Below are 19,350 nucleotides of genomic sequence, written 5' to 3' on the forward strand. Positions count from 1 at the left end.
ACAAGGGCATGTAGTGATAGGACAAGGAAGAATGGCTTGAAACGGTCAGGGGATAGGTTTAGATACACATTAGGAATTAATTCTTTACTGTAAGGGTGGTGAGTGCCCAGAAATTTGTGAATGTCCCATCCCTGGAAGTGTTCAAGGCCGGGCTGCATGGTCAAGCAACTGGCCTAGGGGAAGGTGACCTTGCCCATGGCAGGGGGCTTGGGATAAAATGATCTTTAAGGTCCCATCACACACAGACCTTACTATGATTCTAAACATTTTTGCCTTATTTATTTATAAAAAATAATGAGTGAAAGTGTATTTTGAAAATAAAAGTAACTATTTAAATACTTGGGACTTTTATTCCTTAGATATATCATGACATGGTACTTCTACCAAAAAGAATGACATTCAATTAGAAGGAAACAAAAACTGTATAATTTAGAGGTACATCTTAAATAATATTAATTTCCAGCTGCAAAGACCTGGTCAGTATTACTGTGCTAGGAATGGGAAGTCATAAGGCACTCATCTTTCATGAAAGAACAGTCAATTTAATGTGAGTGGAGCAGATGTCTCAGCATATCAATAATATCCCCTTGACAGCCACAAACACATGCCAAAACATAACATCTGAAAGACAATGAGGAAGAAAAAGACAATAAGCGCCTGTTACCCTATCCCAGTTTTATCGTTAAGGTGACATCAAGCAGCTCAAACTGAATACAAAACAGCCAACAGAAAATGCTTAGATTCTGCTTAAATATTCATTTCTAGTTTAGCAGAAGAAAATTCAAAGACCACAACTGAGATGCATCGAAGGCATGGGTTCAATATTAAGGAGGAAAATAATAAAATATCCTATTTTCAAGAGTCCAAAATCATTAGTATACTGAAAAATGCATTCAAATCCTGTTTGATGTGAGAGTCTGTCAGTTAAGTTATTACAAGATCCTGATTCTGCTGCTCTTAGATCACTTTTTTCTTTATTCCTCAAGTATTTATTAATATGGGAAAAATTGTAGAACCTATCTTTAAAGCAATACAGGCAGATGGGAAGATGTTTCATTAAAGCATAAACCATGGTCCTTGATAAGAGGAATCTATAAGTGTGACTTGATAAAAGAAGAATTCCAGTTTTTCCACCACTGTCTATCACAGACTCCTCAACATCAGCAACACTGACAAATCCAACTGGGTAAATGTACTAAGCTTGTCAAACCTGCCCAGCTGAAACATAAGTTCCTGTACATATATACATGTAAAAACATGGAACACTCAGTGTCATTTCAGTCTAATCCACCCAGAGGGATCTATTATTAAGAAATTAGAAATATTAAGCATTTATTTGGTGTATAATTCAGTTGCGATCAAAACTTTGGACTTCTGCTTTAATAATCATGGGGTAATAAAAAAAATGGGGTTTGAAGGAACCATGGGAAGTCATCTAGCTCCTAAGTAAGATAAATGATATCTACATTGTTTCCAAGAGCTGTTTGACCAGTTTTTAAAAACCTCCAGTGGTGGAGGTTCCATCACTTACAAACAGAACTATGACAGTTCTTCATTGACCTAGCCGTTTTAAAGTGTTTTTCAATAATGAAACAGGTCAAACTTTACAGAGCAGTAATTCATCTCCCTCATTTATTCCAGATTCTCTCCACTGCACCACATAGTTCTTGAAGTACAATGCCCCAAACATTAGTTTTCTAGATGGCCAGTCTACCAGAGGCCACATTTCTGATTGCTTTACACATCTTTCTGGCTGTACTTTCGATTTGTGCTTGCTTTTTTTTACAACACAGCAGGCTCATGCTCAGCTTTTTCTGAAAAACTGCTACCAAAGCATCTGTCCTCATTTTGTATCAGTGCAGAAAATAATTCCCATTTTATGTTTTCACATGCACTGCTGCTTTGTCATTATCACTTTGAATTCCGATCCCATTGTCCAGCATATGAGCTCTCCCAATTTTTGATCTTTGCAAGACACAGTAAACACAATCTATTCCATCATCTATCTTGTTAATAAAAGTACCCTGGAGAGTGCACTGCATCAAATAAAAGATATATGACAGCTAGTGCTTTGCTCCTCTACTTTATTTGACTTTTTGCTCTAGAATTTTTCTGAGGATTGATGTTAACTGTCAACAATTGCCAGATTGTTCTCTTTGTTCTGTTTACAGTTAAGCAGTGTGATTGCTTTTTTCCAATTCTCTTGATATCTTGTCTCCTTCTGCACGATCTCAAATAGAGCAGTGAAGAGTTTTGGATGCAGAAATATAGAGGGTAGTAACAAAGTTCATGTCATGAAACTGCACAGACGAGTTGTACTGCTTACTCAGCAGAATGCCCTGGAGCTCTCTGCTCTAATCATGAATCAAGAGATACCCTGAGCTATGCCAAAGTGGCACAATGCTATGCATTTGCTGCAAAACTAATCACCAGGGAAGAACAAAAGAGTTTAAATAAAAAGAGAAAAATCTTTACTGCAGCTGGCAGACACACAGGACACATGCTGTGATTGGGACATCATCTACCCCAAAACACATATCGAGTGATGATGATGAAGAATCACATTTACTAAAAATAATGTTACTGCTCCCTGCAAAAACCTGGACAGTGAGGAGTTAATGTGTTGCTATGCCTCAAACATCAATGGCCACTCCAGTGGGCAAGTTAGGACAGGATGTGGCTGGAAAGCGGAGCTGTAAGGAGTTAGGGCAAATTTGTTCTGGTCCATGGTGACTGCAACATAAAGGGCATTGCAAGCAAAGGAATGGGGTCAAAAAGTGTCATAACATTCTACTGAGAGTCAATCCAGCACTGAGGTGTTTGGATCACCAAAGATCCTCAAAACACCCAAACCATTCCCAGAAAGGCCCAGAAGAACAAACTGTGCATGTTCACCCATTTACATGAAGAGCAAGAAACTTAATCCCAGAGCAGGAAAAACTCACCTATGAAACAGTAGCCCCATTATTATTTGGAATAAAAATAATGATGGACACTTAAAATTAATTTTAAAAAATTAAAATAACTAAAACAGGGAATGGTGTTGTAATTTGAAATTAGGGTTGTATATAGCTAACATCAAATAACCAATTAGACCTCAACACTTAAGTGAGTAAATGAACTGATCAAAATGTAACAACTCACCACACAACAGAGAACTCAGTAAGAGACTTGTTAACAGCACACAAGAGCAGCTGTGCAGTTCATAAACTCACTAGGGACTTGGTACAGGTGTACAAAGACATACTATGCCTAGAAAAGTCGAAACAATGAACCAGGGAATTGCCACTAGATGTGATCCCTACCATAATATTAGCATTTGTAATTGCAAAAGAATTCACAAATCAGTACATATCTGAACTGGGCTCAAATTCTGACAGTAACCTAATAATAGTAACCTAAAAAGAGATATAAAGAGAACTATGATCAGACTTCAGAGCTTTATGAAATACTTGAATGAAAATTGTTATTTAATGAATATATACAAATTTAATCCAGTAATGTTAATTATCTTTTAATTCTGTTTAATGATGTTATACTCAAACATACATCTAATTTAAAAAGCAAGCAGAAAACTTGGAAATTATTCCCTGCATTCAGAATTAAAAGGTTCCTCAAGGGAAAAAAGTTAGATTTTATCTGACTCACAGGACTTTGTTTAAATAATCTTTAATCTCAAATAACCTTTAAATTTTGCTTAAATATAACTATACTGAAAATTACCTATCATATCACATATAGTTCCCACCTATATGAATCAGAGCCATCTGTGTTAGCAGGAAAGAATCAGTTAGGGTACATCAGTGAAACCCCTTCTCTCTGCCCTCAAAGTGAGTGTTGGAAGTCCCTAATCTGCTTATGACCCTGACAAAACACCTAATGACTGCACTCCAGACAGGATTTCACAATTTAGCTCTTATCAGTCTGAAATCAGAGTAGATTTCCAGCCTAACTTTTAAACTTCCTTACAAAGGTGGCCAACCAGAGTTTTACTTTGTTGATACTACCAGTGGAATGATAAATGAGGCAAAAAGCAAAGATTTATGAATCAGGCACTATAATGTAACATATTCCCCTAACAATAACATCTGACTGCAACGCACACAAAAAGGTGACCTTGGCAGAGCAGTCCTTAACAAATGAGAGTTTTTAGTTATTCCATATATGCATAGTGTACAAACATATTGCAAAACTCTATCCATCTGCATTTGATTTTTTTGAGTCTCTTTCTGAAATATTCAATTTTTTATCTGCTACTCTACAGTTCTTGGAATGTACCCCACAATACCATTTCTGGTTTATTAAAGAATTCATATTTCATTTTAGAAAAAAGTAGTAATTTTTTTCCCAACAATTTTCTAGGTCCTACCATATTTCACTATCATGCCTTTTATCTTCTGCTTTATAATTGGAAATAAGAACACAAGCTGAAAACTTTGAAAATATATGCCAGTGCAGGATGCTGCTGATAGAATGCTGGGATGTTTTATCAGTGTTTATAAGCTTCAAGTGTTTAATTTTTAGTTGATGTCTTTCTATGCTGGGCACTCTACAAGCAGAAATTACAAGACTATTTATCTTTTGGAATTTATCTTCTCTTGGTTGGATTGCAATTGTGATTGTAAAACAATGAACAAAGATAAGAGAAGGGTGATCACAAGAGTGATTACCTAATTTAATTCTGAGCCTGCAAAGTCTGTTTTAGGTAGGATATGTGAAAAAGTTGTCCTAGGCTGTAAGCAGTCTTTTAATAATTTATTAATGGCTCACTGATTGCATAATTTAAATGTTTCTTTCTTTTTCTTGCTTCTTTTTACCCCATTTTATTACTTCCCCAGACAGTCATGACAAGCAAACAACAGTCAATTGCAAGAGCAATCTATAATGCACCCTAAACTGCGCAGACACTTGTGGAATGCTGCACTATTAAGTCAGGATCTTGATGAATGGCCAGTTCAGTGATAAGAGCCTTGTCTAGTGCAGCACTCCTGTGCCACAAGAGGAAAAAAGCCCAGCAATCCAGACAGATTGTTCTTGAAGCCTCTTCAAAGCAGAAAGTAATAGAATGAAATATCTGCAAACTATAATACTGTTTGCAATGTCAGAATCTGCTATTACTGAGATTCCAAAGTAGTTTCCAATGCAGTTCCCAGCTTTTGCATTCTCATTTTAAAACCATTAACCCTCTAAGCTTGACATTTCACTTTGGTGATAAACGTATTTGTTGCTAATACATATTTGTAAACATACTTTCTACTGTTTTCAATTCCAAAAGAAACAATCTCAAGTTGTCATTCTACCAAGGGCAACAGTATAAATGTCCCAGCTATGCTGTGACCTTATCAGCCTCCCTGTTGCACAACTTTGACCACTTGTGCAAGTTGTAAAGAATTTTTCAAAATAGGCAGTTGAGCCAATGGCAGAAGTTTTATTGCCTTTAGCAGGACCAGCCCTCCACTCAAACTTTGAAGCTTAGGAATGATACACAGGAGATCTTTGGGGAGGAGTTTACCCTTCACTGAGTTTGCAATACAAGGGCTTATTCCAGCAAAAACTGGGAGAGGTTTGGATACCTATTGACAGGTAATATACATGCTTGAAAGATAAGGTAAGTGTGGCTCAGGCAGAGCCCATTAAACAGAGCAGGTACTTGTCTCCACAGTATTTTTTATAATGGTCTAACTTTAGTCTTTTAGTTATTGGTTTAAACTCTTTCCAGGATTTCTTTCTGTCCTTAAATAAGGCACAAATAAAAATGATCTCAGGCTTTGAAATCTGCTAAAAACCTGAACCTCTCTAAAGCCTCATACATTTTACATTATCTGGAATATTTTCCTGCCTTACAGTAGTTTAAAAATAAATAAATAAAAGTAACACAAATTTGTCAGCTAAGTAGCCAAGAGAGAGTTAGCATAATTTATTAATATCTTGCATTTAAGGTTATATACCAGGAGACAAGATAATAGTATGAAATCCAGACTCTGAAGAGTTTTTAAATATGAATAAATTTTAGGACTTTTTAAAGATTAATTAATAAACATTAGGGAAAGTGACATTGGCTGCATGTAAAGTGAAATGTGACCACACACACTACATCATCTCTGAGCTCCTGATCTCTAAAGTCATACAGAACAGAGATTTGGCTAAAAACATTCTTTGGCTTATTAGCATGTCATAAACCTGGGTGTTCTTGCCCTGGAAATCAGGGCACCCAGAAGGATAGAAAAATAAGAGAAAGGAAGGCATGACTGTAACCAAATTGAGCTTAAGAGCTTAGAGTAAGCTATGGGGGACTTTTTTCTTACCATTGCTACACTTTCCTCCTTTGGAAAGTGAAGGAAATTTCTCCTGAGTTATTAGGAGGTATTTACCTGTGACAGAAATGGGGTCATTTTCTTAAGAAAGGTAAACAGTCATTCAAGCACAGCATACTTATTTCACAGTCCACAGGCTTTTTTGCTGCTTTTGCAGCTCATTTGTTTTCTACAATATTTTGACAAATTTCAGATATTTTTTTAAACAGAAATGTTTGTGAAAGTTTTAAAGCTGGACAGTACATTTACATTTGCATTTTCCTATTGCTACAATATGTTGCCATAGAATTCAACTTGTTTGTGCTGTTTATATGGCCTATGGGGCCTTCTAGGAATCAATCATGCATCTCTATGGGAAAGAAAATAGAGAATTAATAGAAGTTGGGATACAAAAATAATGGTATTGTTTCTGGCTGTTGCTTTTCTTCGAGCCCTACAACAACCAGAAGTGCTTCAGAGAGGAGAGGTGTGAAATGAACAGGGAAGGATCAAACTTAGAACACCACATACAACTTCCAGGCATGGGATTTGCAAAACACAAGGAATACTGATGAATGGTTCACAACATATAGGGCTATGAACAACTGCTGTTAATGTAAAGAGAAAGAGACTCAGTACCTTTGTGAAAAAGCTGGGTGACATCACCCACAAGCAGGAGTGATTCTGTTTCCTATTTTGACAGGCTTATTTCATCAATGAAAGAATTATTGATTTTTTCCTCTGTAGGTTTAAACAGCAGACGAAAAAATAGAATATTGAGTTCAAATTAATTTGTTCATACTGTAAATAAAAGAGCCACTGTGAACTACCTCACCTCTAGTGCTTTCTCTTACTCTCTTACCTTTCAGCATTCCAGCATTTTAAAAACCACAAATTCATAACAAGATCAATTGCAAGCAATTTGGAAACAAAGAAGCTCACATGGAAAAAAAAAAAAAAAACACTTGCAGAATCACACTTCATATTTGGCAGAGGTTTTTAGGATTTAAACACTTTCTACACTTATATGCCTTAACCTGGATTAAACATTTGTTTGTTCACTAGTGATACTTATACGTAGTTGTTCCTGATAGAGTCATAGTGACATCTTCAAAACCAATGTTATAGAAGAAGTGCTATATTTCAAAACTCAAAGCAGGAGGAAAAAAGGAAGAATCCATTAAATACATATATATTTAAATGAAAATCCATATACTAAGAAGACTCATGTGTTGCTGATTTTATGAGAAGAACCCAAGCAAATGATAAAATATAACTTTGCATTGGTCTTACTACTGGAAGAGTGAACAGATGATTCAAGGATGGTAACAAGTGAGAATTCTTGAACTAATCAGCCATGGGCAGAAGGTTGTATGATAACAGCAGTAACACAATGATTTGAAAGACCAGTTTTTGCCTTTTTTTGCATAACATCTTCATATTCTCGCTAGGTTCATGATTAATGAGAATGAAATTGTACAGCTCCAATATTATTTGACTAAGAAAGATCATTAACCAAAAAAAAGAAAAAAAAGGCTTTCATTAGTCAGCATTTGTCAAACACAAAGACCAACCCTGCTACTAAGACATTTTTTTCGTACTTAAGAGGGCTTACTTGCCTTAACCCTCTGAAAACTAAGTAGCTGATTGATGAAGTTGCAAACTGTTTTTTCTTTTTAATTTGTGAACAAGTAAGAGATTGAGGCACAGAAGAAAAGCTATCATCTCACTAAGCAAATTTAAAAGATGGATGGGAAGTCAATAACACTGTACTTGACCATACACAGCTAAAATCAGGCAGTGATGTTGATGACAAACACTGCAATTAAAATAAAGGTAATTTAACCAAGTGAGATGCTAGAATAATATAAATCTTTTAATCTAAACTGATGATCTTTAAATGGGGGGGGGGAGGTGGGGAGGTGTGCTGATGCACCTGAGCTAAATAATGGAGAGGAACAAGTTATTCCTGTGTTTGAAAGGTTATTCTTCTGTGAAGAATAACAACAGAGCATTCTCTACGTACATTGGTTAGAACAGAAAGGCCAAGGAGATTCTATCTCCCTGAGAAATGAAAAGGGAGAACTGGTGACAACATATATGAAGAAAGCTGAGATACTCAGTGACTACTTTGCCTTAGTTGTCACTGTCAGTCAGGTTTCCCACTTCTCTCAAGTTCCTAAACCTCCAGGCAGGGGTTGAGGTAATGAAGTCCCTCCCACTGTGAGTGAAGAGCGAGTTCACAACCATTTGATGAAACTGAGAAGGCCCAAGTGTGTGGGGCCTGAAAAGAGACACCCCAGGGCCCTGAGAGAGCTGCTGCCAAGCCACTCTCCCTCGTATTCAAAAAGGAACTCATGGTGGTCAAGTGCAGTCAGTCCCCAGCCGGGGAAATATGGAAACATCACTGCTGCTCTTTAAAAAGAGATGAAAGGAAGATCCAGGGAAGTACAGACCAGTGAGATTCACCTCTCTGCCTGGGAATACCATGGAGAAGATCCTCATGGAAGCAATTTTAAGACACATACAAGACAAGAAGATATTATTAGAGCAGATCCTGCCTGACCAATCTGGCAGCCTTCTATGGTGGACCAACTCCAAGGGTCAACAATGGAAGACAGACAGATGTCTACCTAAACTTATTTAAGGAATTTGACACAGTCCCTCACAAAATGCTTTCTTATCTCCAAATCAGAGATAAGACTTTTCTGTGATTCTATGAATTCTTATTTCTGTCCTCAGATTTTACATTGCCATAAGATTCCCAGTAGTACTGAACTATCATAATGGTTTCATGTGAAAAAGTATTTAATAAGTCATAAAATCATAGATTCCATAAACATGCATTATAAATATGCTGCTATTTCACAGTTCACTGCAAGTAGTGAATAATCAGATATAAACTGTCAGTAATTGAATATACTTACAAACTTTCAGTTTGTTACATGATCAAAGATTAATCTGTTCAGAGCATTTAAGGTTTGCATGTATATTCACCCTGCCTGCTCTTTGTCAAGGCAGACTTTTCCATTAAATTGCTCTTGTGCTTTGCTTTTCACCATGCTCACCCAGCCCAGCTGCTTACTTTCTTGTTCCTGCTTACTCTAGAGACAAATGTATCACCTTTCTAGCTTCTTATTCATCATTCCCTTCAAGCACCTGAGAAACACTAAATATCTCACCAAACAGGTTTGAGACAGACGCTGCCACAGCCAGGCACTGTAACTCCACGCGTTTATAACTTTATGAGGCACAGTTGTCCATGGCAGCAGCACATGGAGCTCCACAGTCCTTTCCAGTCCTTGTGCCCACATGGTGCAGTGCTGCTCACAGTGAAGACACAGGGGAGAGGTCTGGCAAGCAAAGCCATTTCCACCCTGTCCTTTCCCAGCATCTCTGCTGAAACCCAAGCTACCCACTCCAGAAACAACACCCTGGAGAGACTATCTGTAAAGTTTTGGCTGAACTGAGGCAGGAGGACCAGCTTTTGTCTACATTGTACTGCATCACAGTGACCCTAAAGCCACATATGCTAAAAAGAAGAAAAGTAGCAGTGTGGGTGCATAAGTGGGTAATAATTTTAGCATCTGGGTTTATCAAGCACAGTCACTCCTAATTCTCCACACATTTCACTGGCACTGGTGTCACATACTCTTAAGCTGATGTGTGAGGAAATAAATTATAGGAAAGAACAGCAGGAAGCAAATGTGACATAGTGAAAGCAGAAAACATGGAGACAGAAAGAGACTAGAAGTATTCTGCTCAAAAGGCTTGGACATCTGTTTCAAAAGGAAAGGTAGTGACAACTACAAACTTCTTAGTTCATTTCTACTACAACTAAGAACTTCTTAACAGTTCATTTCAAATTCTGGTCTTTCTTAACATTTCTGTGTAATTACATCTGAACAATATGCTATGTACAGGTCTTGAGCAAGCTGTACATGTTGTGGGACATGTATTTGTATTCATCTATTAATGTTTGGTAAAGATACAGATAGACCTTCTTTTTAGTACAGTGGAGGGGAACTGACAATCTGTATGGAATTTCCTGATTTTCCTATGTCAGCTCTAACACACATGAGCAAAACAAAGCAGCTGACCGAAGCCCTAGTTATTTACCTGTCTCTGTGCTCTCTGATTAGGAAATGGAAAGGAAAATGGGAGATGGTTGTGTTGCAGATGCTCAGCAGAGGTTCTCATATGTGATTTGAGCCATGTATTTATGAGTAGATTAATTAAGGTTTGCTTTTCTTCCTGCCATTTTTTTCCCCTGAAGATACCAATATTGGACACTGTAACATATGATTCAGTTTGGATGCAGTCCTCATCAAAGAGCTGAAATTATAAGAAAATTTCAGCATCCACTGTCCTAGCTTCCTATGCTTTTTTGCCTGAGGTTATAAAGGTGAGCTGCATAAAAGAAAAGGCTGGAGAGGAATTGAGTGTTTCACTAATCAAAAATATATCTAATTCAGGCATTGTATCTGCCTTCATCATCTAGCTTCCCTTTAAAATCAGTGATGACAAACATGTCATAATTTCATTTTATCTTAAAGCTGATGTCAGATGAGTTACACTCTTACTTCTCTGCCATGATAACAAAGATTGCCTTGTACAAGTCATTTTCATTCAGAAATCCAAATTCCAAAACTTCATATTAAATTAGATTCATTCCTTCCGCCTGCTTCCCCCCTGAATGCCAGCACACAAACCTACCTTTTGACTCAGATCAGAATTTTTAGTTATTTTTATTTTTTAAAATGTTCTCCCTTCATCTGTCTCATGCATAAGCCTAGTAAATGTTTCCAAAGCATTGCAGAATTCATCCTGAAAAATTCAGTCTTTATATCTTTAATCTGTCATCTACCATAGTTTTCTGGACTCTGTCCCTCCCAGACTCCCTTCCTGAATGCTCATTCCTAAAACAAAAAGCTTGTCACATCTGACTTTACTGACTTGTTGTCTATTTCATAATCACATCTAAAGATAAATCCTATCTATTTACTATACTTGGTCTTTTTACTACCCTTTCTTTGCTGCAGATTTATGTTTTCTCCACCCCATAAAATTGATATAGGTTCACATTTTTCTATAAACTGAGTAAAATTCATCTTCATCTGCTTCAGTTTTTGAATCTCTGTGCTGAGCATCTTATGATAAAGTTTTCTGTGAAGGATGGTTTGTAAAGTAATGGTATTGCTTTATGGAATGGATATTCCTCTCCTATGAAGTAAAGAAATAGTTGAGAGACATTTTGACTTTTTGCATTAGTTCATGAATCAGGTGTGAATGCTGAATTCACTGGAATATTTTTGAGTAAACATTAAACATTTTGGCAGAAGTTTGTCCATGAAATGCATAAGTAAAACCTCTCAAGCAGCTAACAAATAAAACCTTCCTCTTGTTTCTCATATATGTATGAGGTTTGGATTTCAATCACAGCAGACACAAAGAATTCAATTTTACAGGGATTTGAGACAGTAGCACAAATATGTACTATCATTTATGTGTAACTAATAATCATGCTACTCCCATTCCATGCTGCTGTTACTTTAACCATATTTATCGCATTGCCTCAGGAGCCACTTTTAGTATCTTGAATAGATTAAAAAAAAGCTTTGCACCACGTCAAACTTTCATACTTTGATATTTCAGTGATACAATATTTTCACATTAGTAACATATTTTGGAAAATACAAATATTTCAATACCACTTAATTTGAATATTTTAAAGTATAAAAAAATCCCCAGATGTCATACTCTTGAACCTTGAGCCCTTTGTTCTAACACTGTTCTCAGTAAGTGTTACTGTTATGAAATAAAACTAATAATTGGATGCCTACTGAAAATGTAGTATTAATATCAGAATACACTTAAAAAGTAGTTAGTTTTTGTGTGCAAGTGTCTCTACTTTCATCCCAGGAGAGGTGTATTTTTTAAAGAACTAAATAACAGGACAAGATCAAAAATACTTTCTATACATGCATTTCAAATGAAATTATAGAAATTTTTACATTCTTCAGAATTAAGAAGGGCAATTTCAGATTACCAAAACTTCTCACAACATTTTCAAGCTTTCACAATGTTTTATATATGACTAGTGTTGTTATGGTTGGAATAGCTGCTCAGGTGTCCTTTTTTCTTGAAGATGATACACACACTGTTTTCTTTCTGGGTTTTCAGGATTATTCCAAATAGGTTTTTCAAAAGGCCCACTTTAAACACTCCAGTGAGGTTTGAATGGACCTGACTGTACTCTGCATTCTTTGAGAGTACATGTGGACAGATTTACTGCCATTTCTTCTCCAGCTGTCCCAGTCTTTCTAGGGCTCTACAGCCAACTCTACCAAGGGTGCTAACTCTCCATTGCCCTAAATCAGAGTTGAAGGGTCACTTATTTCCCCACTGTGCTCTCAGTCCTTTTGATTGGCAGGAGACACCACAGAATTCACTGAACAAGTGCCTTGTGCAAAGGGCCTTGAAATGCCATTGCATGATGAGGTGATACAGACTAAATACAACTTAGATTTCAAGGGTTAATCATGGGCATTGAGTGAATCTGCACCACAGTCTTTAGGAGTCCTAAGGAATCAGAAATTAGGTCGAATACAATGGATTTGCACCTGAATGAAATTCTAGACCATAACAGATGACTTCAAACCAAAAGAGAAGAGGCTCTTACTCTTGATACTTCTAATAGAGTCTCAATAGCTAAAACACTTCTGCAAAATCCTGTCTGTGCTAAAAAGTTAGTCTTCATTACTAGATTTGTCTCAGTTTGAGACAAATTTAGGAGGGAACATCCTGAAATGAAGGTCACCACTAAAGAAGGCAGGTTTAGGCACTCCCTCCCCCACCAATACAAAAGGCATTTCTTGGAGGAAAGTGAAAAAAAACTGTTTATTTAACCAGCAGATTGCCTGCAGACATGAGAAAAAATAACTGTTAATATTGAATCTTCTCACTGTGGAGAAAGCTGGTGGATTTTAGAGTTCTGCTCAGCTTCTCCCAAGGTCTGGACCCAGGATGTGGCTCTCCTGCAGCCTCCCCACCCCCCACAACATCCAGCTCCCACCAAGGTCTGGTCCTTGGACCAGAGCAAAGCCAAACAGTTCCAGAAGAGGAAGCCACAGTCCCAAGACAAAAGTTCTTGCCAAGACAAAACTTCTTGCCTCAGCTAACAAAAAGAAGCTAGCTAAACCCAAAAAATGGACTCCCTCTCTCTGCTGCAGAGTTGAGAAAAACGAGGGAGTATGTGAGAGCTGAACACAAACTGCTGAAAGAACTTCCCCAGCTTCTCCCCGTTCCCCCAGGCCCAGCTTGAAGCTATAGGATTTACATCTGGGCATAAAGCAGATGATAGAGGATACAGTATTTTATAAAATCATTTTGTCAAAAGACAAGACTGTAGTAAAAATCCCAACCCAGAAGCATACTGATAACATCTTTCAAAGGAAGAAAAAACAGAAGTTTTCCACAAAGCAGGATTATTTACTTGTTGTGGCTCAGGTGGATCTTTTTTCTAGTGTGTTAGCTTCTTTTATTTTAATAAAGACTGAACACCACCAATGCAAAAAGCCCAGAGAGGTCTGGAGGAGCAATGACAGGTAGAGGAACACAATCAGTGAAAAGTGGCTCCCTAAATCAGCTGCTCCCTATGACCAGAGAGGGGACCTGTTACACCATGGTTCCTGGGTGAAACACCCCAAGGTGATGCAGTGAAAGAAACACTCCTGCATGGCCACATTCCATGCTGGAAGGGGTAGTTGTCCCTAAAGATTTGAGAATCCTCATGGGATGAAGAGAAAGAACATTTTTGGAGACTGTGTAAAACTTTCAGAAGGAATGTTTTAAAGCAATTTTGGAAATGTGTGGAATTTATTATGGGGTGTTTAGTGGAAGGACTCTAGGTGGAGAAAGGGAGGTACCTAGGTGGCTAAGACAGGGAGAGGAGTAGGAACAGAGAGGTTGATCAGATAAATGGGGTTAACCAAGTGGAAACAGGCAATAGTACATAATATGTGTCTGACCATGCCCTGTGCTTGATCACCACATATGTATTCCATATACATATTTATTCCTATTATATAGAGCTTCTGTGTGGATACACTTCTGTTCTGGGTGGGCTGGTGAATACTGGTGAGCATCAAGCTGGACTACAAGGCAAACAGGATGAGAGGTCTCAATATCAGCAACCAGAGCCAGGCTGTGGGCCTCCAAGGCTCCAATGTCTATGTTCCAGCAGCTAGGGAGACCTGTGATTCCATGGCAAGCTTCTAGGCAGACTGAGAGACTAAGGCCAGCTTCTAGAATGTTCTGATGTTCGTAGGTGTGTATGTACACACACACACACACACACACACACACACACACACACAGACACATCTCCTTTTTGCAGCCTGGGGATACAGAGCCATAGGAGCCACACTGCAGTGGGCTACCAGACTCTGCAACCTCAGGCAGTACCAAAACTAAATAATCAATTGTTTTAAACCTCAAAAACATTAACATACATACGTTCGCTGTCAGAGTTGGAAAAGAGAAAGATACATGCAAAAATAAATTGTTTTGAAAAAGGAATCTTTTAGTAACTGGAGAGGTCACCTGTGTGGTTAGAAAGCCAAAATATGAAAGCAATAAAAGGAGCAAGCCAGACAGTGTACGAAAATAATGGATGACAAAAAAGCAAAAGATTCAGAGAGAAGAAGAACTTTGTGAGGACTGATGAAGAGAATAAAAATTAGAAGAATCTAACCAATGAAGAGGTTTGTGAAACATCTGGGGAAACACAGCTGGAAGTCTAGATGCAACACATTTTCTTTGTGGGAGAGATATCTTATCTTATCTATACCTTACCTATCTAGAAAGGCCAATGAAAAAGTGAAAATAATCAGGCATGATGAGGACAGTGTGGAAATTTCTACTGTGAGGAGATAAGGAAAAGTAAAAAAATATCTGAAAGGGAAAACCATCAATCATGGGAGAGAAATGGGATTCCCTCAAAGAACATGACCTTCAGAGCTAATGCTTCTCCAAGAGTATATAACCACATGGGGGTTTCCACAATTCTTCACTTTGTACTTCAAATTAACAGTCATAAATACAGACTATCATAGCACTTGAAATACTTTGCACCCAAGTTTTTGATAAACTATGCTTCTCCAAAGGAGTACATACTATTCCTTGGTTCTGAAGCCACACTTTCTAGCCTCTTTTCATTTGACATATCCTAAATATTTTAAAACATATATGAAAGTTCTTGTAAATATTTGAACACAGATATGCCAGCACATCAGATCCGAAGTTCCACAAATAAATGTTAACACTTACTTAAATACAGAATTGCCAATTTTGATGAATTGCAAAGCAAGTTGTTGACTGTTGAGATTCCAGAAAATTACTGTACATCTAATCTGAAGGAAAGGGTATAAAAGTGAAACACAGTGAGAGCCTATTACTCATCCTTCCCACACAGTCCAGTAAGAAATGCATTTCAAACATGAAGTTTCATAAGAACTTGTTGATGGTTCTTCAGTGCTTTGTGGGAGGGAGCAGCTGGTTTCACTGGATCAGACTTCTGATCTCTATTTCAGTCTTGCAGGTTGTTTCCAATATGGCTGTGAGGAGAGGGATATTCAGTCTGTCAGAGGCACAGACACAATGAACTCTGCTCTCTTAAGCTCTGCTCTGAATTCTTTTGCTATTTTATGTGCAAGCACTACTTGGGTTTAGGTTTGTACAACCACACCATCGTGAGGTTGCCAGAAGAACATTTGTTTGTTCCACTGTTTCATTCTGGTAGGGTTTCTGTAGTGCTCTTCTCCTACCCTTCTTTTTGATTATGGTGTGCAGGACTCCCTATAGGGTAAAGAGATGCCAAGGAAATGGCTCAGGCTCCTAACTGATGTGGTAGAGAGTGTCTCTTCTACTCTACACAGTCCTGTGACGCAAACAGCTGCACACTGCCAGCCAAAGTTCCTAAGCTGGCACATGCACCACAACAGCTCTCTTTGGAGAGGGCAATTAAGGAACACATGTCTTTCTGCATCCAGCATTTCCTTGGAAGAAAGTTTATAGGGCTAATAAATTGTAGTATTCAGGCTGAAGTATGTGTCCACAGACTGTAGCTGTTGCTTGCAACTCCTACTGAAATATCAGTTGTGTTTTCTTTTTTTTGCCTTTGGACAGCATCTACTACTTGCAGTGAAAATTAGGACAAGCTGCATGATATTCTGGAAAGGTGCTAAAAAATACACTTCCTCAGAAGTTAAAAATAAAATCCCACTATTTCCATTGAAAAACAGTAGGCAACATTACAATTAATTAGACTTGCAATGACAAACAACCAAATATGCTGCAAATATGTATTACACATGGAACCAAAAAAAAAAAAAAAAAAAGCATTAAAGAATATTTTGTAAAAATGAGGCTTTCAATAGTGAGAAAGTGCAAGAATTCGTTTACTGGGGTACTTCAATTTGCCACTCTAGTTTGACTGGCCTTGATAACATGGTTTGATTCTATTCTGCACAAGGTTCTGTTTCTGGCTTCACTCAGAACTCATGATGGTGGGGGCTCTCTTAACATGCATCTCTACAATATTCTGTTGTCTTAGTGAGCAGTCAAACAATACCTGTAGATATTATTAGCCTCACAGATAATTCAGCTCCAGAGATTAGCAGCTTTATTTATTTTCTTTATGCCCCATGTGATGAATGAATAATTGAGGGATATTCTGAAAATATGTCAGACAACTAACATTCAACGTTCATTCTGAACTGCCCAGGATTCAATCTTTCAGAGAATTTTGTTTTAAACATCCCTTCTAATATTCAAAACAGCCTCTGTCCCAGCTGAGCAAGATCAGAATTTCTCCATAACAGACCCTGCTTCTATTTAAATATCAATAAAGAGGAAACACTGCATTTGTGACCCTTTGCAGAAAGGGTGGTAAAAAGACATCATCTAGGAAATGCAAGAGTTTCTGTTTTCTCCAGTGTTTTTCACCCTGTGATTCAGCAAACTCCTAGCAGTTAAAACAATTTTCCTTCTTCAAATATTGAAATCATTAACATTATTGTGTCATACTTTTCAAACTTAATTAGATTAAACATCTCCTTTTCTTTGGTAAGGTTACAAATCAACTATTCTGTATATGCATGCCTCTGTGTGTGTGTGTGTGTGTGTGTGTGTGTATCTCCACACCCATCTTGCACAAATAAAGCCAAAGAGGTTCACAGTATATGTAAAGGTATAGAATTAAGGCTAGCAGAATCAAACCCTTTTGACAATTTCTTAGGAAGAAACATCTGCATGTTATCTGTCATGTCCAGTGTAAACATTTTCACTTGTGATAACAAGAGTAGATTGGCTATGCAATCAAAGTAGGGATAGTCACACTTTTTGATTAGATCTCAAAAAAGAATATGAAAGACTAAGAATAAATTCACACACAATATGACTTTATTGCTCCTGCTTTATGACTTTACTGCATTTTCAAACAGCATCATGATAAATGGAAAGATAATATAAAATCTTTGGAAATCCATGTGACACCATCTGGCAAAAATTCTCAAGTGAAGTGTATTGGTGTCTGCTTCTGAATGATAACATTTTTCCTAGAGACAAGAAACTGTTTCAGCTGCCTAAAAAATAACTGGTACTCACACTTTGTAGCTTTCAAATTATTTTCTGAGTCAAGCAAGTTGCTTCTTGTATTTTAAAGCTCTGCTAGACTCTGCTATATAAATAATTCTACTCTGGAATTCTTCATAAAACCATTTTCTATCGAGACAGGACATTTTATCTGTCCCACTAAACAACTGAAGTTACAGAAGATGGTTTCCACCATTTCTTTGTGAGACAAATCACAGAACTGCAATATTGACCTGAATGGTACAATTAATTTTTCAAGGGCAGGCATATTTCCCTAGAAGTAATTTTCCTCTGAATTCAGAAAGAAGGAAGAATCCAGTTTATTCAATGTCATAATAGGAGGCCTGAGATGAAAGAGAGGATATACAAGAATTTCCTTTTATTCATCCAGTCAGCAGCTGTATCAGATTTAATTTTAATTAGTCATGAGGAATTTAATGAGAATCTAGAGGGAGAAAATTAATTGGAAAAACAGCTATTATAGTTAATATTTTAATTAATTGGAAATTGGAGTAAAATAAATAGCAGTAATAGATTTCAAAAACCTCAAGTGTCTCTTGAGAAGTAAATCTAAGTTGGAGTAAGCTAGCTAAGGTGGAGATGCTGGAGACAGTATCTGTAGATAGATAGTTCTAGGAAGCAGGGCTAATATAGGACCAAAACCAAGGAGTCATCAGAGGCATCGATGAAGACATCTCCTAGCAGCTGGTTCCTACTGAATTCCAGGCTCTGCAATTGCCAAGAGCTGCTATCTTGCATCAAAACAAATTGCAATATCATGATGGGATTGATAGCATCTGTCTCTTGAGAGGCAATATTTTCTAGTTCCTGCTGAGACTTATCCTTTAGGGGGAAAAAATTGCAATCCAGTTGGTTATGTAGTCTTGTACTGTCCTGACAAAACAAGGAGGGTGGAACAGCTGATTGTTTCTGTAAACAGCTACAGAAAATCTCAAGCAACTAAGAACATGTTAATCAAAGTGCATTGGTTTTCTGAAAGCTGAATCTTTTGTTTCTGATATCATCAGTGCCATGAGATGCTGTTCATCTTTGTGTGTACACATCAAATTCTGTCTTGCCTTTTCTCAGTTTGAAAAAACAAAGTAGTACATTTGGTAGCTTATTCAAAAAATACATTGTAGTAAGTACAGAAACATGGGAGGACACATTTCAACTAATCTGAGCATGTAGTTTGAAAGTATTCCCATTAGCAAGACTGTGCTTTTTGTTACCAAATGTACAAAGACAAATTGTACATATGTGAAGAAAATAGAGGAGAGAAAACTAGAGATATTTCTGGCTGAGCTAGGAGCTCTTTAATGATCTGGAAGCAGAAAAGAATCACAGAAACACATGGGAATACTTTATGTTCATTTGAAAATAGACTAAAAAGACTAATGTG

This window comes from Serinus canaria, chromosome 3 (assembly GCF_022539315.1).
Source record: "Serinus canaria isolate serCan28SL12 chromosome 3, serCan2020, whole genome shotgun sequence".
NCBI lineage: Eukaryota > Metazoa > Chordata > Aves > Passeriformes > Fringillidae > Serinus > Serinus canaria.